At 41.3% G+C, this 24346-nt stretch overlaps 1 protein-coding gene and 1 long non-coding RNA gene across 2 annotated transcripts in view; one reads left to right on the forward strand and one right to left on the reverse strand.

Moving 5' to 3' along the window:
- Window positions 1–11301, reverse strand: part of LOC127582453 (uncharacterized) — a 54151-nt gene extending 42850 nt beyond the window's left edge. The window contains exon 1 of the long non-coding RNA XR_007958116.1: window positions 11273–11301. This is a non-coding gene — a long non-coding RNA (uncharacterized LOC127582453). The remainder of the gene's footprint in view (window positions 1–11272) is intronic.
- LOC127582445 (protocadherin Fat 4) overlaps window positions 1–24346 on the forward strand; it is a 293967-nt gene that overhangs the window by 196451 nt on the left and 73170 nt on the right. The gene's annotated exons all lie outside the window — the stretch shown is intronic.

Genomic DNA, 24346 nt, shown 5'->3' on the forward strand with positions numbered 1-24346 from the left:
ACTATGTGGGAAAACGTATTCGGTGCCTAAAATAAGGGTGAAATGTAGTTTCTAAACAATGATGTTTCTTTAGCATCCTGGTTTATGATTATCAAAGTATCTCAAGTTGTCGCAAAAGAACAAAGTATTTGAAATCAACTTTATCCCATTTATAATGCACTTATGACATAGAATGTTGGATACTATAAATTATTCCCATTATAGAAAGTGCCAATGTTCCTTGCCAAAAATTTTATATACTTGTATGTTAATCTCAGTGCAATTAGTGGAGATACTGTTGCCATGGTCATCTACATAATAACATGCTATACTCCAAAAATGAAGTTTATGAACTGTTTTGGCAAGGTGCTAACACAGTGTATAAATACAAGCGATTTTTTTTTAACCTCTGCGATATTAGATGGGGAATTTTGATAACCTAAAAGAACCATTCCTTGTTAGCAGTGGAACAAGAATAGATATTTTGATCATTTTTCCACAGCAAGAACATCAAAATGTGTCTTAAAACAAATGAATTTGTGCAGGTTTAAAAAGAAAGGTACTTTATTATTCCAGGAAAACTAGATTCAAATCCAACTCAGGTTGATAGGAATCAAGACTCTGCTGCCACCAGTATGAAATGCATTTGACAAAGCTCAATGATAGGCACTGGCCTACAGTATAAAAAATGTTGCTAGTATTATCTGAAGCAGAGAGGCCACTGGATGACTGGTGCAAGAAATGAAAAACTTGTCACATTAATGTAGTAAAAGATGCTTTTCTGAGTTTGAGGCATGATGTCAGAACAGAGCAGAGACTGAGAGCTACTCAGCTGGCTGGCCTTGGAGAGTTTGATGATGACTGACTGTGCCTGAAATCAGAATTTCATTCTCCACCATTAATGCTACTCACACTGATAAATAAAAATATCAAAAGTAATTCAGAAAATGATGCATCAAATTCAACATGCTTCATATGATACAGATTCTATTGAAAGAAAAGTAAAGTTCCATTGCACAGGTATGATTTTTTTAAAACTTCTTGGATAAGGCACCTTCTTGAGGAGATCAGTGAAAAGAACAACTCATAAAATGCAGCAAATGTGGCTATAAACCAAGGGTAACTAATTACATGAGTCTGTAATCTCCCAGACTGCCAGATGGATGCAAATTCATTTATTTTCCTCAAAGTTTGTGTACAGTCTCTTTTAGTTGTAGAATAATCCTTCTGCAGTGGAAAATAACTGGGATTCCTTCCAGCTAGACATCAGTTAATGTTATGCATTCTTTAGGTGACCTAATTGTGGAAAGAAATTGGAGATTAGTACTTCTGATTTTGGAACAGAAATATTTATAAAGTTCACTGGTTGGCACAATATCCACAGAAGGAAGTTAGGCAGAGCACATCAGTTTGAGGCCTAACCTCTCATATTGAACTAGTAGACTACCAGTCCCAAACAATCCAGGTTGCTGGATACTGGCTAGAATGATAGCAGGTATCTCAGAGAGCACCAAGCAAACAGCAAGATGAATCAGGAGGTGAAATAGAATTGGGGGGTGGGGGTGGTCAGTGGTGGCAGTGTGGGATGTGGAGGTTGCTATGATGAAGCAGAGGAAGTTCATATCCAATTCACATTCTAAAAGAGCTCTATAATGGCTGCTGAGTTATGGGGTCCTATGGAAGGTGCAGTGGGCCACTCAATTGCATTCTGGGGTAGTGGGTCTATTTATCTAATTTTGAGAACTGACCCTGCCCATTATGGCTGTTTTCCATGTTAAAACCAACATAATATGCACTATTTCCCTGTGATTCCTATTGAAAAATGGGCAGGATTGGGCTGAAGTTGCAAGTGTTAGTAATTCTGGTACATTTGCAGGAACTTCTTTGAATGGTGGTAGTAACAAATATTGAAGGATATATCTACATACAAGTAGTAGTTTTTCACTCCAGCAGACATTGCGGTCTAGATATTGCTTCATGCTTTTTATGCCCAGCAAACAACATTGTGGGTCAACTTAATGCTATTTGAGAAAATCACATGAAGAATGAGAACTTCAAACGCGAAGCTCAATTGCATCGTTGATTTTCCCTGCATAACACCTGGCTGAAGCTGACATTGCCAGCAATACCTCAAAGAAGTCCCTGCATAGCAAACTGGCTAGAAGATTAAAAGCCCATGGGACTGAAAGAAGTGATGTTGGCTCCAAATTTGGACTTCAGGTTCCACTGAATTTTCAAATAATTGGTGCACAAGCCAATCATTCCCATGCTGCACTGAAACTGATCAACATGTCCCTGCAGGCACAGACAAATTTCAAATCCATTGTGTCATTGACTTTACATCCCATTTCCAATAATTCCCATTCACATAGGCACCATCTCTTCATCTGTCTAAACGTAGAGTTTTATCCCACAGATCAAAACTTCAGAAGAGATAGTTGAACCAGTGACTGTAAATATGGGGATTAAATTACCACCTAGTTACTGGGTTCCACACAGCCAAAAAAGGCTGAGAAGCATGTGAAGTACTGATTGTGGTAAAGGTGCTTGTGCCCATGAGTCCATTGACTAATCAAAACATGGAGCAGCAAAATGACGGTAGGGATTAGTGTACAAAGTTTATTTGAAGCCAGTTTACAACTTCACATTCCATCTAGTACTTTCCTCCCATACCTGAATATCTTGTAAGTCAGTGTGTAGTGCTCAGACCAGCTTTGAGTAGAGCATTGTGTACCTTATCTGTTGTTGCAATTGTATCTCCTGTAGAAATATCATATACAGTAAAACTCCAATAATATGCTATCTGAGTTTTTGGAAATTACTATGGTATTTGGATTCCTATGCATTCAGCCATTCTTCAACATATTATTCAATGGTTTATCTATGAAAGGACTCCCATCATTTCATGTTGCCACATAATGCCTCCCCATTAAGAGGCGCAGGCTGCATATTCATGATATCATACGCCATGCTGATGTATGCTGGACAATACAAGTAGTTGTGGCTGCAAACAGCATCTGTGTAAAACTGTGGGCTGCATGAATTCAACTTGCTGCCTGTATTACATTAAGCAGATACATGTATATTACATAACGCTGTCCCAGCACCCATTTCCCATTATCTCTTCCTTGTCTTTTCATGGAAGTCTAACTGCCCAAGCTATTTTAATTTCTTCTAGAATTATGACAAAAGCACAGTTATGTTATTCTTTTATACCTCATGCTGCCAGTTACAAATTATGTAATAACACTGAACTATGAAGGACTGTGCAAGTTTTCATGGCGATTAATCCCCAGGCTGGAAATCAAGCAGCTCCAGAGATATCAGCTGGCAGTCTCACAATGTTTGATGACTGAGAGGAGTGGAAAATGGCAACTCATTATTGGAGAACTGCACATTTTTAAAACCTAAAGCAATTCTACTCCGATATATAAAATGGTGGGATAATGTGAAAGTAACAGAAGTTGTAAATGTCAGCAGTTCTGCAGAAGTATTAAATACAATACTGAAACATTTCTCCCCTATGTTTTAAATTAGACCTATGCCTGATTTAATTTATAAACCGCTGAGCATGTCTCTGTTTGGAATTTTGCACTGCTTTTCCTTTCTTTCAATCTCACACGTGAATTTATTCCTTCAGCATTAGCAATGGAATGCACTTTACCAATAACATATTACAATCTGTTCTTGGATCAACTATCCAAAACACCCTACCCCTTTACAGGTGTCCACTGCTTAGCTCTGAAGCTACAAAACACACAATGAAGACATGAGGGAACATCTTAGTGAACAACTTCATGGAGCAGCTGATAGCTCTCTGTCTGGCAAACCCAGTTACAATGAACTCATTTTGTACTTTTTGAAAATATTCCATTTTAATTATGTCAGCAGGCCTTGCAACTTGCATAAGGTGTAAACTAGGGGCAGGTACGGTAGTGTAGCGGTTAGTGTAATGCTTTACAGCGCCAGTGACCCGGGTTCAATCCTGGCTGCTGTCTGTAAGGAGTTTGTACGTTCTCCCCGTGTCTGTGTGGGTTTCCTCTGGGTGCTCCGGTTTCCTCCCACATTCCAAAAGACATACAGGTTAGGAAGTCGTGGGCATGATATGTTGGCGCCGGAAGCGTGGCGACACTTGCAGGCTGCCCCCAGAACACTCTACACAAAAGATGCATTTCACTGTGTGTTTCAATGTACATGTGACGAATAAAGACATCTTATCTTATCTGATATACACTTTAAATTGCAGCATAAACATTGAATTTATAGATCTTCATTTGGTAGAATTCAATTTAATTCATGGTTGTGCTAACTGATGAGTTTTGAATCAGAAGAACAACTTTGGGCACAGATTAAAGATTGAAGGATGAAGTTGGGCTTGATACACCCCTTTCTTTGGGTGCATTGAACACCCCTGGAACTCCAAAATAGCATCTGGTCAGTGCATATTTAATAGGCGGATATTGCGGTATGCTGTGTTGGTGAAGGAGTGGAGGGATATTTGGAAATGTTAGCTATTATACAGTAAATGTAACTGTGAATATAGAAACATGAGAAAGACTACAGATGCTGGAAATCTGGAGTGACACACAAAATGCTGGAAGAACTCGGCAGGTCAAGCAGCATCTATGGAGGGAAATGGACAGTCAACGTTTCGGAACCCTTCTTTGAACTGGAAAGGAAGAGGGGAGATAGTCGGTATAAAAGGGTGGGGAGAAGGGTTGGAGTGAAAACTGGCAGGTGATAGGTGAATCCAGGTGAGGGGAGAAGACGGGCAGGTGGGGGAGGGGGAGCCAGGCTGGTGCCCCCTCCAGGTTCCGCCCCGGCCACCTCCAGGCCAAGACCTCTCACACTGCCACTGGGTCTTACTGCTCCTCCTCTTCTACCACCACTCCCCATCCTCCTCTGACCCCTCCGATCCTCAACCCTTCTCTCACTGCTCCAACCCTCTACCCTCCTCTGACCCCAGCTCCACCCCCTGCCATGTTTCCACTATCCCCTCTGACCTTCCACTTTCTGAGGAGGAACATTCTGTCCTCAGCAGGGGCCTTACCTTAGTCCCCCTGCACCTACCATGATGCCGAGCTCTTCTTCTGTCACCTCTGCCTTGGCGCCGACTTCTTCGGCAAGGATTTCCCACCCCCCACCGATGACCCTTTCTCCTGCCTCAAGCCTTCCTCCTCCTCTTGGACACCCCGCTCTGGCCGCCTGCCCGCTCTGGACCTTTTCATCTCTAAGTACCGACAGGACATTAACCACCTTGACTTCACCACTCCTCTCACCTACTCCAACCTCATCCCCTCTGAACGCATTGCCCTCCACTCACTCCGCACTAATCCCAACCTCACCATTAAACCGGCAGACAAGGGTGGTGCTGTTGTAGTCTGGCGGACTGACCTCTACCTTGCAGAGACCAGAATGCAGCTCTTAGACACCTCCTCTTACTTATTCCTGAACCAGGACCCCACTGAGAAGCATCAGGCCATTGTCTCCCGCACCATCACCAACCTCATCACCTTAGGAGATCTCCCCTCTACAGCCTCCGACCTCATAGTTCCCCTACCCCACACTGCCCGTTTCTACCTCCTACCCAAAATCCACAAATCTAACTGCCCTGGTAGGCCTATTATTTCTGCCTGCTCCTGCCCCACTGATCTCATATCCTCGCCTTCCTCCCCCCCTCCACCTGCCTATCTTCCCCCCTCACCTGGATTCACCTATCACCTGCCAGCTCTTGCTCCACCCCCTCCACCCACCTTTTATACTGGCTATCTCCCCTCTTCCTTTCCAGTCCTGAAGAAGGGTCTTGACCCGAAACATCGACTGTCCATTTCCCTCCATAGATGCTGCTTGACCCACTGAGTTCCTCCAGCATTTTGTGTGTCGCTGTGAATATAGAAATATGTGTTGGACTAAGCGGAAAGTGTATGTGCTTATTGGTAGAGATGGTTGGAAGACAAGTGATGGAAATGTGATACACTTAGGCTGACTGACGCTGGTGACACAGTTCATAAGGAAAGACATTTGATAGTCTAGTCACTGATTTTGACAGCTTCTGAGGCCACCAAACTTCTTCAAGTACTGTATCCAATGCTTGGGGCTTTGCATGTGGCATTAACCACAGTAGTTATTGTGCTCAATTCTTTCTGAATGAATGCCAGGAGGGCTTCCTGACTTTCCCCTTTTCCATCAAGGCTTCCAGTACAATATCCAAAAGCTTTAGAGCCACCTTCCATGTCTCCCATTTTATTGCTTCCTCAGTCAATTTCACATGTAGAAGAACAGCTAGAACCCACATTCGGCACAGTGCATCACCCTTTTAAATAGTGCAAGCTAGCTTGAAGCAGTGCTTTAACTTGTGTTCGACTGTCATGATATTGGCTGCTGCTGGAATGTCTGGCCAATGAACAGCACAGTTAACGATGGCTGTACACTGAAATCATTATAATGAACAGGCAGCCAAAGATAGCATGCTGGCTGCATTTCAACCAATGGGCACAGGTCAATGTTACATTACAATTCATGTAACTGTTTTTAGGGAGTATCTAATATAGGCCCCTAAATTTAAGTAAAGAATTCGTGTTAGCAAACTTTAATAAAAAACGATTATTTGGCACTTGTATTTAATCTGAATTCTAAACAACAATATAAGGTATTTAAATATAATGCATATGGAAATGGAAAATTGGAAATTCCAAGAAGTGACACAGAATTGAATCCAAAAACAAACTCAAGACTGGAGACATCTATGTTCTTCAGCATGCATATCAGAGAACGTATTCCACATGGTGTCGTTGTAGTTCTCAAGAGTCAGCATTGTGGTTTCGGGCAACATTATTTTAGAAGAAAGTGCTTGATGAAAAACACATCTGCAACACATAAAATGAAAAAAATACTTTCCTGTATGTTCATGTTTTCTTTTTCTTTTTGGTTGATTCACAATCGAGATTTATTTAAAAAAGCTCTCTTCATGACATAGTGGCAAAAATGGCATCCATTGTCGAGCTAAGAGATACTGCTCAGTAAAGACCTAGATTTGCTGGTTATAGGCCAGGTAGCTGATCTTGATTTAATTTCCAGCACAAGTTTCACCAATATTGAACTAAAAAAAGAAAGAAAAGAATTAGCCAAGATTTCTGTTTCTGATTGCTATCGAGTGACACCATTGAAATGCAGCAAATTGAACACTGGAAAGCAACAGGATTCAATTTGGTGATGATAATCCAATTGTCAAAGTGCCTTTTGACAACCACTTTCCAAATTCTCTCATGATGATTGTGAACATGGAATGTTTTTCATCTGTGGCTGAGATGCCAGAGGGTGGTCAGAATTCATGAAGTTGTGCATTTTATGAGATGGCAGATCAAGAGAAAGGATCAGAAAAACTTCATGATAACACTTCCTAAAGAAGAATTATGTTGATGGAAAGCAAATACAAAACTATGTGAATAATGCTATCCACAAGAAAAATGTGCAGTTTGGCATGCAAATAAGGAAGCTGTGTTTTAGCTAGTTTTAGAATAATGAACTTCAGTAGAAAAATGGAACTGGATCATTTTTTTCTGCCAGGATAACAACATTTTTATTTAGTCCATGTTCAACATGTCTATGAAGTTGAATACAATGACTACTATATCTTTCAGAGAGTTAGCCATGTCCAATCATTTCCAACCAATCTTTATTTTCCATCATTGTGTGAGCTCGACAGCAAAAAGGTTTGTTACTTGTTTCCTTTTAATTAACAATCAACTTGAAAAAAAAAGCAACATAGTACAACTACCCATCTGAAATTGTTCTTTATATCTTTTTTGCTCATTTAGAATTGCATTTTATTAGTATCCAAACACACAGTGTCTAATCTTTGGCAATATTCCCAGATATAGAAACTCCCCAAGAGAAATTGAATTTAGTATAGTGTATTGTTCTATAAGCTGAAGGTTGTTATAGATATACAAGGTGACACACACACAAATCTTTTGAAAGTAGAACCCACTTTAATTCCTTTTTGGTTGGAAAGATGACAAATACAGAAAAAAGGTTCAAAAAGTAAAATTATGAAAAATAATGCCATTTTTTAACATTGAAAGTACCAGATTCATTTTTGCCTTAATACTCTGCAAAGTGTGTGTAGACATCAGCATTATAGAGAGGAATTCACTTTGGGCAGATGAGTAGGGGTTAATTCTTAATATGGTTAACAAATTACAGACACATAATGGTATTATTCAGTTTCTTAATTCTGGAGTATAATGTTCAACCATAAAAATTTACTGAATATCATTTTTCACATATGTTTTGTGATCAGAACCACATGCACAATTTCAGAATGGCCAGCAAAATGTAGCACACAGACTTGAAACTAGGCAGTGGGGGGAAAGAATTGCCCAAGCGAAACTGATTCATGCTAATAAGACCTTGACTAAACTAATAATTGTGGCTGATAACTTAAGAACGTGCTTGCAACATATAGTTTGTTTGGAATGTTTCATTTGGATCTGGCTTTTAAAATGAATTTTGTCCAAAGTAAAACACAGCAGGGTTTGTCTCACTTTAATCATTGATGCTGCAGTATAGAGTAAGACAGCAGAGCAATCAGAAGCAGCTTACAATAGATAAATCAGCATTACATTCAAGAGTTCACCTGATGTTGCAAAGTAAAGAACTGAGCCCAACGAATGATTCTATCTGTAATTCTGATAATTCCAGAAAATAGAGATGAACCTTAAATCTACGTTTGCTATTTAAAAAAAAAATCATTTTGTTTTCCCACAGTTAGTGGTAGACACCTTGGAAGGTTTACATGTCAAGGACAATTGGTTCTGTTTTTGTAGAGGACTAGACAGACTGCTCCAGTATCTCCTGCTGATAAAATTGTCGAGCTGGGCCAGCATTAACAGTGTTTCTGCTGGAAGAGGGGACAGCAACTCAATATACATATCATTCCTTGTTGTAAAAGTAGTGCAGTGATGCAGTACCACTCAATTGCAATTAAGTAAGTTACCTGAGCAAGATAAATACAGCAATTTAAACAGTAAAACCTTTGCACTTGAGTGCATTGTTTCCTTAAAAGATAATGCAGGCAAAATCTGATTGGAATTTTAATATACACTGAGTTAATTCAACGGAGCATTCACAAAGAAAATGATCAAGGTAATTCAACTCTAAAATGTGTTTTGGTGTTTGAATTTAATGATGAGGGAGTGGTTGCTGTCTCTGGAAAATACTTTACTGTTGGGAGAAATCTTAGCCCAGCATTTGGTGTTCTTCACTTTGGTAAATTGGGGCCCTCTATATGGAGTATTAAGGAAGTTGTAGAACATGCAGGATAATTGGTATAGTTCATTAACATGTATAATTTTTATTTTATATCACTGAAGCAATGAAATATTATTCACCAGTGGATTGGTTAACTCTACAGCCTGGATTTTATCTGAGAAAAGTTGAATGGAAAAGATATCATGGAGAGATCCAGAAGCTCAAAGAATGAGTTTGCCACATGTCCTGTAATATTTAATATTGGAAGCCAGCCTGATTGACATTAGGAGGCTTTTTAAATAAGAAGCCTTCTTTACATAGTCACAGAAGAAATCTGGTGCAGATAAGTTGGAATGAGATAGGTCATTGGGATTTGGAAGTATCTCCTCAGAAGTGGAAGGAGTTGGGGGGGGGGTCTGATTACAGGGTGTGTTCTGAATGAAGGGGTGGATGCCTGCATCATGGCGCGAGGGAGGCAAGCCCTGATTGCTATGGTTGTAGCACCTGGTGGAATTGGGGTCCCATCTGCAGGGGCAGGGATGATGTTGGATAGGAAGAGAAAATGGAATTTGGTGAGGAGTAGACTTGGAGAGTAGCTTCTTGAGGCCCACAAACACTATTGTAAGGATATATGCCTTCAATTCTTGCCCAGAGTTAGCTATTGGATTCCCTGAGACTTGTCATTAATACATGGACATTGAAATTGTCCTGCCTTGTTATTATACTCAAATGCCAAACCGGTTCATACAAATACTCAGGCTACCTGGCCATTGACGTGCCTCAATTAAAATTGTAATCGATTGGGTTTGTGGTGGGTTTGGTTCCTGTTTTTGCAAAAGTTTTGACCCCAAGCCACCTGTTTTAGGGAGTTAAAATTCAGGTATTTTCCATGGAAAGAATATGAAGATATGAGGAGCATGGAAAGTTCAAATAGCTCCAAAGATATCTCAATGGGAAATGAGAGGTGTAAAAATTGGGAGGGATGTATTAACCACCTCCAGGTGTCTTACTTGGTTCGCCTTGGAGAGACCCCACAATGGGAGCACTAACTTGTGAAAGTTGCTCAAAGATTTTCAGTAGATGCTTGAGAAGATAGAGCTTGGCAAAGACAAGAATGATGGGAACATTGGACTTTATACTTCAAAAGTGCCCTGTTGGCTCTGTTGGGTACTGAACATGTAAGAATGTGTATTCCAGGATTACTGTTCCACTGTTGCTGCTTTGAGTTTGTTATCAATGGAGTAGGGAAGATGTCTCTGAGCTGCCATCCTACTTGGCCATGACTTTGTCCTATATTTACACGAGTTTTGTTTCCATTCCTGGACCTGAAATAGTAAGAAATATTCCCTGTGACAAAGTAGGGGTAGGAGGTTCAGAGAGGATCTAAGGAAGGAATTTTTTCACCCAGTGGGTGGTTGAAATCTGGAACACACTGCCTGACAGTGATAGGGGCAAAGACTCTCACAACATTTCAGAAGTATCTGGACAAGCACTGGAATTGCCAAAGCAGAGATGGCTGTGTCCAAAAATTGGAAAATGGAATTAGTATGGGTGATCAATACGGACATGATGGACCGAAGGACCTGTTTCTGTGCTGTATGACTCCATGCTGTATGATCCCTTGAACACACGTGGGTGCAGCTGGCCAATTGAACCTTTGCTTCCTCGCTGTTCTTTGTTTTTTTTCTTGGTTGAAGAGGAAACATCTTAATTTACTGTGTCCAAAACTCCATTTATGGCACTGAATTTTGAATTTCTTTAAGTGGGCCTCTCTCCCATTTTGTAACCCTATGAGCCATTGGTAGGAAAACTCAGCATCCTGCCTGACAAGGAAGCCAACTTTCCATGCCTCAAACCCAGCCTCTGTGTTCTGTAAACAGCCAACAGACTTAATTTTTCTCAGAATCATTGATGGGGTTCCTAAAGTTGTGTGGCTGTTGAGTGCTGTATGAGTTTAATTACATGCATCTGTCTGTTCATTGCTCACTGAAGTTTGGGAGTGTTCATTTAAGAATAAGTTAGAAAAATAACCCATACTCACATATTTAGTCAAACTGTCCTGTATATTGTTTCATTTGACAGTAGATGGCTTTGATCTTCTTACAGCTGAGAGTAGTTTGTAAAGCTTGGGCCTAATTTCAAACCTTAAACCCAAACAGAAACATCAGAGATTATTTCTTTACCCTGTTGCAAAATAATCTTTAGTTTTTTCTCTTATTTTCTTCTGTTATATATTATTTAAACAGTTCACAGGGTAGTTGTGTGTACTGGGATGGGAAACCAGTTTGAGCAGCTCCTATGTGAAACATAAAATCCTTATTAATCCTAAGAAATGAGAATTGTTTTTCATCATGGTCAGTCAATATAATCACAATTTTGGCGGTGTTTTAGAGAGTGGGGGTTGGAAATACTGGTGTTATAGGTGCTTTCCTCAATCATTGATATTCTGTACATCATCTCCTGACTTCGTGTGGGTAGGACATTGCTTTTAAAACATTATTTTTCTTTTTCTTGGTATTTAGTCTTCATGAGCTTTTGCATTAATTTTATTTCTCTTTGCCCTGTGCCTGTTCTCTTTCTTTTTTTTTGCCCAATCAGCTCCATTACTTGTGGGAATCAGTCTATCTTTTGGGTTTGGAAGAAGTTGATGACCAGCAGAAACATGTAAGAAATGTCATTAGGTGTTTGCCTTCTTCATACTCTTCTTAGGCAAATCCTGAGGTTCAAGGATAATGTGGGGTTCTGTGGTCGCTGATGAGGCTGGTCAAGAGTAGGTGGGTGGCTGGTTCAAGAGGGATGTACTCCTTTCCTGAAGGATTCAGGATACTCAGTGCCATCCAGATGCTTTTTCTCCATTTTGATTTATCACAAGCTAAGGATTTCTATGAGGATGTTTCATTTTTTTAAAGAGGCTTTGAGAATGACCTTGAGTCAGTTCCTTTGTCTTCTTAGTATCCCACTGCCATGATGGAACTTGGAATAGAATGCCTATTTCGGGAGATTGTTGTCAAGCATGCAAATGATGTGCTCACCCATTGGAGCAAACTGAGTAATTAAAGCCTTGATGCTGGGGTGTGGGTCTGGGAGAGCACACAAACATTGATTTGCTTATTCTGCAGGTGTTTTTGGAAGATATGGCAGAGGCCTGATAGGTACTGCTTCTTTGGTTCTCTAATGTACTTGCTTTTGAGTCCATTTCTCAAAGGCATACATAAGATCAGAGATCACCGCTGCCCAGTAGGTCATGAACCTTGTGCCAGGTTTGAAATCTTGTGTAAAGATTTTGCAAGCGCATAGGATGTGATGATAAATTTCATCATTAATGTCTGCCCTCACTGAGAAGTGGTTCCCAAGATACGAATGCAGACGAGTTTCTAAGGGGGGCCAAATTTCAGAAGGATGCTCCATCTTCTCCTTTAGTTGACAAAGTCAAAGGCTTTTGTGATGTCAGAAGCCTATCTTTTATAGTTAATGTCTTCCCTACATTTTTGTAGTGTCCTGGGCCCATTTGCCGCATTTATCAACAGACAGGGATAAAACCTACTTTAGTAGACGATTAGTGAGGTTAAAGCCTCCTCTCTAGATGAAAATGATTAGAGGAGCTGGGGCTTCCTGCTCCCAAAGGAAAATAAATTGAACAACTTGAGGGTCCACCACAGTATCTGGTTTCTTGGAGCATCTCAGTCACTATTTGTTATGGTTTTTGGTGGCAAAACATGGAAAAATAGATATTTCATGAAGAAGAACAGCCAACACAGACTGATTGTTTACACCCACTCAAGGTGGTATCAGTCATACTGTGGTTGGCAGCATCTGCAGCCTATCTGGCCACAATTGCAGTAAGTTGTCACATTTTTATAAATGCTTACATTTGTTCCCTTATTGTGACACTCAGTTAATCACACTTATGTCTTTAAATGCAGTTAAGCATGATGTTCCATTCCCATTATTAGTGTGCCCTCTGCAAACAACTAAATGTGCACCTCCAAGTCATGAAATTTGTATGAGTAGCACCTATCATTTGGAAGTTCCTTAGACCTCCTAGATGGAACATGGGAGACACACACACACACACACACACACACACAGACACACACACACACACACCCACACACACACACACACACACACAATTGTTAGGTGAATAGCATCATCTTGCAAAGAACATAACATATATGCAATGAAGACCACTGGCATTATGCTGAATTACTATATCATGGCATCAAGGAGTCCGCATTCCTGACTTAAAAGCAACAATGGCATTTTGGACCCTTGCAGATATCCCCTCTTAAAACTGCACAACTGAATTTGGATTATGCAGCAAGATGGACCCCCTACCCGTGCTGGATAAAGGGATCATAAACACTTCCAGCTCAGTAGATGATTGACGGCTGTTAGTGGGATTCTACGTATGTTTGATAACTTCTGTATTTCATAATAACAGTGCCTTCAGAGAGTAGTGTGGCAGAACCAAAGGAATTTTTTGTTGATTTCAAGGCTTCTCCATAAACTATTGTGCAAAAAGTGAATACGTTAGATAGGTATTCCACTCAGAAAATCGCACAGTGAGGACAGGGTTCACAGAGCAGGAAAAGCTCTGGAAGAAGGAGGAGGAGAACAGGTGGTAGAAGGATTTCTAAAAGAAGACCATGTCTGCTTAGCAATTCTCCTGTATGGATGTCAGTAAGGAGCAATGAGAGACATTTGTACTTTAGTAGCAAATCAAAGACTTGTTAAACTAAAAACATAAAATGCTGGAAAAAAACTCAGCAGCTCAAGCAGCATCTGTGAAAATAAACAATTAGCATTTCAAGACCACTTCATCAGAACAGAGAAAGAGAGAAAAAAAGTTAGTTTAGCAGAGAAAATATGATGGGTAGATCAAGGGGAATGCAGGTGGTCCCCACAACTTGTTGAACTACTTTATGTCGATGTGCATTCAGTAAGTCAGAAAAGATTGTGAAGACCACTTAGTATTAAAAATGCCTTCTCAGCCAAACTCTGTCTTGATGTGAGTGCCCATAACTCCATCCCCCAGCAAACTGGTCAGTCCAGTCTCACCAGCATCCAAGACTGACAAGAAGTTGATAAAGGTGAAATATCAACTAAGAAACAACTAGGGCTGTGGAGCAGAGTGTATCCTTCTTCTAAAATTCTGTGAGTACAGCTTCACACACAAATTCACAGCCTCTTCTCCCACATCTGAGGAGAGGATGACATGTCAGGAGACCTCAGAGATGCTGTAATTTCTTCAAGAAAGGAGACATCCAATTGTGGTAACTACAGAGGGTTCACCCTGCTGTCTGTTTCAAGAAAAAAATCCAAGCATACTCCTCAACTGCTTATTCCCAGCAGCTAAAGAGCTGCTCCCCAGATCACAGTGTAGATTCTCTCCGTCTTAAGGCACAACAGACATGAGCAGTGTTAACATGGTGCGTGTCTTGTTTGACTTCACAAAAACCTTTGACTCTCTCAGTTGAGAGGACCTGCGTGGAATTCTTTTGAGTTTTTTTCTGCCCTCAGAGGTTTGCCTTCAATTCTGTGTTTGCAAGAGGATGATAAGAAAACTGTGCTGTTAACCAAAGGGTCCATGAAAGACCGCTCCCAGTGCAGAAAAGGTTGATGCTAGGCTGTATCTTCACTGCACCACTTTTCTCAATTTTCCTTACCACAGCAGTGCACCTCACCTTCAATAAAGTTTCTGCTATAGTGGAGCTAATCTACGGGAAAAATGAGAAACTGAGAAAATGAGAATCCACATCAGTTCCACGCTAGAACCAAGGTCACCCAACCCAGTTGTCCATCCACGGTATGCAGATAGTACATGAGAATGTGCATGATGAGAGGCCAAGCTCCATATCATTATTAACTCATTCACTGAAGCATGCAAGAGAATAGGCCATATATTAAATAACCAGCAAACAAAGATCCTCACTGCACAACACTAACTCTCCAGAATAAGGGTCCATGAAGATAACCTGGATTATGCAAAGGCAAACTGACGATGAAAGTCACCACTGCCTCCAATGCATCAGCATAGCTGTTGGCCATCTGAGGAAAAGAATGCTTAAAAAATGAAGACCTAAAATCTAGTGATCCCTGCCCACCTGAATGCTTCAGGGATATGAACTACCTATTGCAGCACCTCAAAGCAATGGAGGGGTGCTACCATTACCACCTCTGCAACATTCCCTCAAGTCCACTGGCAGTATAAATGGACCAACATTAACATCTTCTCCCAGGCCAACATCTCCAGCATCAAAGCTAATTAAGCACAGTCAGTTATGAAGTACAGGCCCCGTCATTTGCTTGCTTGATGTCAGATGCATGAAGCAGACACTCTCAGCTCCGAGAGCAAACAGATCATGGAAGTTCTCAAAGCCCCCTTGAAACTATGTAACAACCCCCACCCCACCAAGCTCATCTTCACAAATTACACTCCAGGATTTCTGAGATCCCCTCATTTCCACACATCAGAATGCTTACCCCTCCAACAATCTTTGGTAATTTTTATGTCTCTGTGATCTCCAAGTAATCGTTTGATTCCATTAAGCCCATCCCCCCTCCCCACAATGTCTGATTTTTCTTACCATTTTGGGATCTCTGATAAGCTGCATCTTTGATCTTAACTCTCTCATCCAATTGCCTAATTTCCATTTCCACCCACCTACCAGTGTTGTGTGGTCTTGTGATCTGGCACACTGATGGTAAACAATCTATTGGTCGGAAGAATTGAGAATTGGAAAATGAAGTTTGGCTCATCAGTGAATTTCTGTCTATCTGTCTCTCCTACACTCTCAGCTGTCAGAAATTAGGGTGTTCACAATTTTTAACTACATTATAACTCAATTAGAGCCTGCTGGTGTGAAATTTGAATCATTAGCACTGATTATTTAGATGTGTGAGATTGAGCATAGTGTTGCCAGTCGCATTTGATGAAGGTGAATGCCAAATGGAAGAATTCAACGATGTCTGGCACCAGCCCAGCCATCTGGGAATTCAGCATTCCAGCTATGACTCTCCTTTAACCTTGCAAGGCTAAACAAACTTTCAGCAGCAGGAAGTCTAAAGAAGTGGAGCGGGGGAAGGAGTGGGGAGTGCCTGAGTCCAATAGTGCACATGGCTCAATTGCATTCACTGGTGTTGACTATTAGACCACTACTCCCACAGAGCCTTCAAAGACACCATATTCTATCTGTTCTGTGATGGACAATGTGTGTTTATAGGCTTAGGTTTTCAAAGTTTGCTATCACCGAGATATGTAACATTCTCCAAGACTTTCATCTATCCTCTCAAGCCCACATTGCTCTCTCCATGAAGGTCAAGATCACATTGACAATCAACTTCCTCACCACAGGATCATTCCAAGTGGCCAGAGCTAATCTCTCAATTTGCTGTTCAGTGCTTCCCCAGGGAGGTCACTCAGATATTTTCATCTGCTTTGATTTCACTGAGTGGTGTCTGGGGCACTGATGTTTCCCACATTGATGGTTTTCCAAATAAAACATTTTCTATTATGTATAAACTGTGGTGTGCTGTTCACCCGGACATATCTTGTGTGATTCACAGTCCTGGGGAAGGCAACTGCAGCCACACCTGCTAGGCTGTGCTGGTGCACTTGAAACTCCCCCCAAAGTGATTGTGGGAGTTGTTTCCTTGTCGCTTACAGTCTCCAGCTCCTGAAGGGACCAAAGTGTGGGTTGCTGGTGACTGGCTGTCACTGCGGGAGTGTGCCTTTAAGAACTGATGTCCTTCCCTAAATGTCACCCAGCAGAGTGTTGGAGGTACATGAAATTGAAGAGGAATTCCCCAAGTTGCATCGCAATGCTTGTTTCCAGGAGAAAAACCCATGAGTACCATTTCAAACTAAATTTTGGCCAAATATTGTGATTATTTTGCAGGGGATCATAACATTACTTATGTTTCAGATATAGTTATAAACCAATTTTTGCACATTTTTGTTTCTTTACTTGAAAATACCATAAAGCTTGGCAATTCACTGGGTACGAACTACTTGTATTATTTTCTGTCCTTATTTGACCACCACGTACAGTTCCTTTTTTATTCATCAGATGCAGAATACTTTGCTGTGATTAAACAAGGTACAGAGGATCCAGGTACCTATTTAAAATTTTTGACCAATATTGTCAGTTTAGCAGAAGAGTAATGCATTTTGCACTTAAATTCTCTGTCTTGCTCACAGCATTTCTAGGCCTTTGTTTTAATCCTGGAACTCAGAATACATCAGTGCTGTGTTTGCTAGTTGTATTGTGGATGTTGATTGTGAATAGAAATGGAAATGAGTTATCAAAACATTCAGATAAATAACTGGTTGTTAGTGTTTGAAGATACTTTTGGTGAACAATAAACCATAATTTTCCAAAACCATGGGAAATATCGGTCATCAATATCAAGGAACAAGAATATAAGAAACTGAAGCTTGAGTAGAAATTTATTCTCTCTTGACAAGAGAACACTTTCCCAGATCTCATCCATGGGACATGCAGAAATACATTGTTACCAGTGGATTGGGCAGCAGGCATGATTCTCATGACTTTGTACACCACAAGAATCAAGTTCAGTCAACAGAACCAGAAGTTCAACACTACATGTTGTAGAACTAGAAAAAAAGCACTAGGTAATATATCTACTAATTATAAATGAACTCCAGTGGAGTAATGTTGCAGCCCATAATCCACCTTCTGTTATGGATGACCAGAGACTCTCTGAGAATTGGTCGAGTTGCCCTTTTGCTACCTTCAAGTAGTTACAATAGTAGAACATAATCCTATCAGTTTTCATGAACCACACCCAAATTGGAGCTTCCAACAGCAACAGAATAAGTCATTGATTAACGTTATGGCTGTCAGAACTTGGATAAAGGAGAATCATTCAGCAAGATGAGTGGGCATTTCCTGGTAAAATTTTAAAATTAAATTTCCATCAGAGCTTTTTGGGAGCAGATTTGTTGCAGGTCAAAATTTCTCCCTGCCTCTTGAAAGAGAAAAAAAAGCTGTAGATTTATAGAACGTCTTTCACAGCATGTTGTAACAAATGTACAGAAGTGGACCTCATTGCAAATTCTGGGGTGTGGTGCGTTAACATATTGCTAATAGGTGCCCACATATTTTACAGCATAATTGAGGTTGTTGTCTCAGGTGGAAAAGGAGAATTGGCAGTGTACTAGTACTGCCAGACTATAACAGCTACAATAGCCAGATCCAGCAGTTTTTTTTTTCTGTGGGCCAACTCCTGAAAACAATTAATCAACTGCATTCAGGAAACTGACACATTTTAAAAATTCCCCTCCTATCCCACCTCAAATGCCTGGAGTAATTCCAGATAACATAAATGCAAAGGTGTCCCTTATATAGATCAGTCCTGATGTTTTAAATTAAGGAAATGCGTTATTTGGCATGTTTGCTTAGCATCGTAATGTAGAGGGTACGTAATGTACCTACATAGAAATAAAACCTGGATTTTTGTGGAGAGAAGAGATGGGGAATTCCTGTCTTTACAATTATGATATATGTATGCTGATTTCACTGCAGGAAATTTGAAGCTTTAATCCCCTCATGATTTTAGTAGCTGAGTAGCTTGCTTAATTGAATGAGGAGGTGATAGAAAGGGGTTATAGGCAGGTGGTCACACTGGGGCTGTGGGAGTCAGGCAAGTGGGTCACAGTCAGGAGGGGGAAGGGGAAGAGTCAGGTACTAGAGAGTACCCCTGTGGCTGTACCCCTTGGCAGTAAGTACTCCTGCTTGAGTACTGTTGGGGGAGACAGCCTACCTGGGGGAAGCAACAGTGGCAGTGTCTCTGGCACAGAGTCCAGCCCTGTGGCTCAGGAGGGTAGGGAAGGAGAGAGGAGGGCACTAGTGATGGGGGACTTTATAGTTAGGTGGGCAGACAAGCGATTCTGTGGACGCAGGAAAGAAACTCGTAAGGTAGTTTGCCTCCCAGGTGCCAGGGTCCGGGATGTTTCAGATCGCGTCCAAGATATCCTGAAGGGGGAGGGAGAACAGCCAGAGGTTGTGGTACATATAGGTACCAACAACATAGTTAGGGAAAGGAATGAGGTCCTGAAAAAAGACTATAGAGAATTAGGAAGGAAGTTGAGAAGCAGGACCTCAAAGGTAGTAATTTCCGGGTTACTGCCTGTGCTAAGTGTCAGTGGGTATAGGAACAGAATGAGGAGGAGGTTAAATGTGTGGCTGAGGGATTGGAGTAAGGAGCAGGGATTCAGATTTCTGGATCATTGGGGCCTCTTTTGGGGCAGGTATGACCTGTTCAAAGAGGACGGGTTGCACTTGGCTCCCAGGGGGACCAATATCCTGGCAGGGAGGTTTGCTAAGGCTACTGGGGAGGGTTTAAACTAGAATTGTTGGGGGGTGGGATCCGAACTGGAGAGATTGGGGAAGAGGTGTTTGGCTCTCAAATAGAGAAAGCTAGTAGTAGGTATGATAGGCAGGTGATAGAGAAGGGACGTGCTCAGACAGGTTTGAGATGAGTCTATTTTAATGCAAGGAGTAATGTGAACAAGGCAGATGAGCTTAGAGCTTGGATCTATACTTGGATGGCTCAGGGACTGGAATGGTTGCTTCAAGTGCCGGGTTTTAGATGTTTCAGAAAGGACAGGAAGGGAGGTAAGAGAGGTGGGGGAATGGCACTGTTGATCAGAGATAGTGTCACGGCTGCGGAAAAGGTGGACGTCGTGGAGGGACCGTCTATGGAGTCTCTGTGGGTGGAGGTTAGGAACAGGAAGGGGTCAATAACTTTACTGGGTGTTTTTTATAGGCCGCCCAATAGTAACAGGGACATTGAGGAGCAGATAGGGAAGCAGATCCTAGAAATGTGTGAGAATAACAGAGTTGTTGTGATGAGGGATTTTAATTTCCCAAACATCGATTGGCATCTCCAGACAGTGAGGGGTTTAGATGGGGAGGAGTTTGTTAAGTGTATTCAGAAAGGATTCTTGACACAATATGTATTTAGGCCTGCAAGAGGAGAGGCTGTGCTTGATTTGGTATTGGGAAATGAACCTGGTCAGGTGTCAGATCTCTCAGTGGGTGAACATTTGGTGATAGTGATCATAATTCTGTCTCCTTTACGTTAGCACTGGAGAGAGATAGGAACAGACAGACTAGAAAGGCGTTTACTTGGAGTAAAGGGAATTATGATGCTCTCAGGCAGGAAGTTGGAAGATTAGATTGGGAACAGATGTTCTCAGGGAAAAGTACGGAAGAAATGTGGCAAATATTCAGGGGATATTTGTGAGGAGTTCTGCATAGGCATGTTCCAATGAGACAGGGGAGTCACAAGCGGATACAGGAACCGTGGTGTACAAAGGCTATAATAAATCTAGTCAAAAGGAAAAGGAAAGCTTACAAAAGGTACAGAGAGCTAGGTAATGTTAGAGATCTGGAAAAGTATAAGGCTAATAGGAAGGAGCTTAAGAAGGAGATTAGGAGAGCCAGAAGGGGACATGAGAAGGCCTTGGCGGGCAGGATTAAGGAAAACCCCAAGGCATTCTACAGGTATGTGAAGAGCAAGAGGATAAGATGTGAAAAAATAGGGCCTATCAAGTGCAGTAGTGGGAAAGTGTGTATGGATCCGGAAGAAATGGCAGAGGTACTTAATGAATACTTTACGTCAGTATTCACCACAGTAAAAGAGCTGGGGGATTGTAGTGGGGACTTGCAGCGGGCTGAAAAGCTTGAGCATATAGATATTAGGAAAGAGGAGGTGCTGAAACTTTTGGAAAGCATCAAGTTGGATAAGTCACCGGGACCAGATGAGATGTACCCCAGGCTGCTGTGGGAGGTGAGGGAAGAGATTGTGGAGCCTCTGACGATGATCTTTGCATCGTCGATGGAGACGGGAGAGGTTCCAGAAGATTGGAGGGTTGTGGATGTTGTTCCCTTATTCAAGAAAGGGAGTAAGGATAGCCCAGGGAATTATAGACCGGTGAGTCTCACCTCAGTGGTTGGTAAGCTAATGAAAAAGATCCTGAGAGGCAGGAGTTATGAACATTTGGAGAGGTATAATATGATTAGGAATAGTCAGCATGGCTTTGTCAAGGGCAGGTCCTGCCTTACGAGCCTGACTGAATTTTTTGAGGATGTGACTAAACACATTGATGAAGGGAGAGCAGTAGATGTAGTGTATATGGATTTCAGCAAAGCATTTGATAGGATACCCCATTCAAGGCTTATTGAGAAAGTAAGGAGGCATGGGATACAAGGGGACATTGCAGTGTGGATCCAGAACTGGCTGGCCCACAGAAGGCAAAGAGTGGTTGTTGAAGGGTCGTATTCTGCGTGGAGGTCGGTGACCAGTGGTGTACCTCAGGGATCTGTACTGGGACCCTTACTCTTTGTGATTTTTATAAACGACCTGGATGAGGAAGTGCAGGGGTGGGTTAGTAAGTTTGCGGATGACACAAAGGTTGGGGGTGTTGTGGATAGTTTGGAGGGCTGTCAGAGGTTACAGAGGGACATAGATAGGATGCAAAGTTGGGCTGAAAAGTGGCAGATACAGTTCAACCCAGATAAGTGTGAAGTGGTTCATTTTGGTAGGTCAAATATGTTGGCGGAATATAGTATTAATGGTAGGACTCTTGGCAGTGTGGAGGATCAGAGGGATCTTGGGGTCTGAGTCCACAGGACGCTTAAAGCGGCTGCGCAGGTTGACTCTGTGGTTAAGAAGGCATATGGTGTATTGTCCTTCATCAATCGGGGAATTGAATTTAGGAGCCATGAGGTATTGTTGCAGCTATATAGGTCCCTGGTCAGACCCCACTTGGAGTACAGTGCTTAATTCTGGTTGTCTCACTACAGGAAAGATGTGGAAGCCATAGAGAGGGTGCAGAGGAGATTTACTAGGATGCTGCCTGGAATGCGGAGCATGCCTTATGAAAGTAGGTTGAGGGAACTCAGCCTTTTCTCCTTGGAGCAACGGAGGATGAGGGGGGACCTGATAGAGGTATATAAGATGATGAGAGGTATTGATCGGGTAGATAGTCAGAGGCTTTTCCCCAGGGCTGAAATGGTGGCCACAAGAGGACATAGGTTTAAGGTGCTGGGGAGTAGGTATAGAGGAGATGTCAGGGGTGAGTTTTTTACTCAGAGAGTGGTGAGTGCATGGAATGGGCTGCCGGCAACGGTGGTGGAGGCCGATACGATAGGGTCTTTTAAGAGACTGTTAGATCGGTACATGGAGCTGAGAAAAATAGAGGGTAAGCCTAGTAATTTCTAGGGTAGGGACATGTCTGGCACAGCTTTGTGGACTGAAGGCCTGAATTGTGCTGTAGTTTTTCTATGCTCTATGTTCTAGAAGAAGGAGCCCCAGTCACAGATCCTAGTAATTTGTGAAGAAATCATAAATAGAGAGAAACTAAGCATCTGATGAGTTTTTTAAAACTCCATTGAAAATTAAGTGCAGTTGCCAGGTGCTTTTACAACAAATTGAAAGATCTATCAAACTTGCAAACCTGACATCAAATTTTAAATCCACAGCACTCAACGAAACCAGTGTTGAACATCAAGGTGAGTTGCTGGGGCAGGAGAGCTAGATTTCAATTGCTTTCTGTTGTTAAATCACTAAGAGTCAAACCAGAACAGATATGTATCTCATAGTGAAAATATCTTGTGTGGATAAATTTTCCAACATTTAAGTTCATGATCACGTTCTATGTGCTGGTCTTCCTTTTTGTTTGTTTCCCTGTAATGTCAACACATTGTTAAGTTGGAAGAACAATTATTTTAACCAATCAGCAGATTCTTTTAGGAATGGAGTTATTTATTAGATATTGGATGTATTAGATTAATTATTTTGTTGCTTAAACCCAAAAACCCAAGAACTGTCAGTGACAGAAAAAACATTATCTCTCCATAAAATGTAGCAGCTAATGTTCTTGTTTGTTTCTAAAGCTAGGTACTGCTATTTAATGGTATATTTCACTGACAGGAGGATCCTTTCATGATGTGGCAAGTAAAATTAAATAATTAACAGAGTCTTTAGATGACATAGGTACTTTGGTATGGGAAGACATAGGTAATTCTGCCTATCTTCTATTGGTGAAAAGTAGGTAGTTGTAATCTTTGGAAACAGTCTTCCATCCAAGTCAGTTACTGCTGCATATTCTAATTCTTAGCCGCCTGACCTTTAGTCCTCAATTCTCCACAGTATTTTTACTGCCATCAATCTGCTTCCCCATTTCTCTACATCAAGTTATGATGATTCTCTCACCTGTAAAACATTTGCTATTATCTTATGCAATCCCCGATGTATGACTTACATCTCCTTTTACTAATTCAAGGATTCATCTTCAACACTTTTTCATTATAGGACCTCATTTTCTTCTTCCAAGACCACATATTATTTAGAGAATCATCTAGCAGGCAAGACAACTATTTTTCTGTACTACCGCTCATCTATTTAAACCCCTCTGCCTTCCCCCAACACTCTCATCTCCAACGAATATCCATCAATAAGAATTCATCACATAGATTGTGACCAACCGTGTAACTTTCCTTGCTGCTTCTCCTCCCCAGTTACCGTTATGAGGACAAACATTTCCCTAGTCCCACTTGCTCGTGTCCTTGAAGACACAGCAGCTTCTTCACTATTGTCTTTATGTCCTTTATTGAGGATGCTCTCTATGGATAAGGATGTCCAATAATTATCAATATCACCAGGCATCTTTTTTTTTCTCTTCAGGAAAAGTCCTTTGACATACTCAAAAAAGAGCTTGCATAAGAGACCTCAATATGATTTATGCTTTTGGAATAAGAAACCAAGGCACAGAAATCGGACTTTGTTGTCCTCATCTCAGGAACCAATATCCTGAAGCTCAAGAACCCATAAAAGTATGTCCAACAGTAATCGTGATTTTGGCCCTTGTATGAGACATCACATCTCACCTAGACTTCTCTGATGAGCAATGTATTCATAGGCTCATATTTTACAAAGCTGTCATTTCAAAGGCATTTGACATTCTTAAGGAGCTTGTTAAAATAAATATAGAAAGCTTTCTTTTCAGGAAAGAATCATAACTGAACATTCTCAATAAGAAATTTTTATCCTTGCCAAAATTCCTAGCATTATGCTGCATCCT

This window comes from Pristis pectinata, chromosome 2 (genome assembly GCF_009764475.1).
Source record: "Pristis pectinata isolate sPriPec2 chromosome 2, sPriPec2.1.pri, whole genome shotgun sequence".
Lineage (NCBI taxonomy): Eukaryota > Metazoa > Chordata > Chondrichthyes > Rhinopristiformes > Pristidae > Pristis > Pristis pectinata.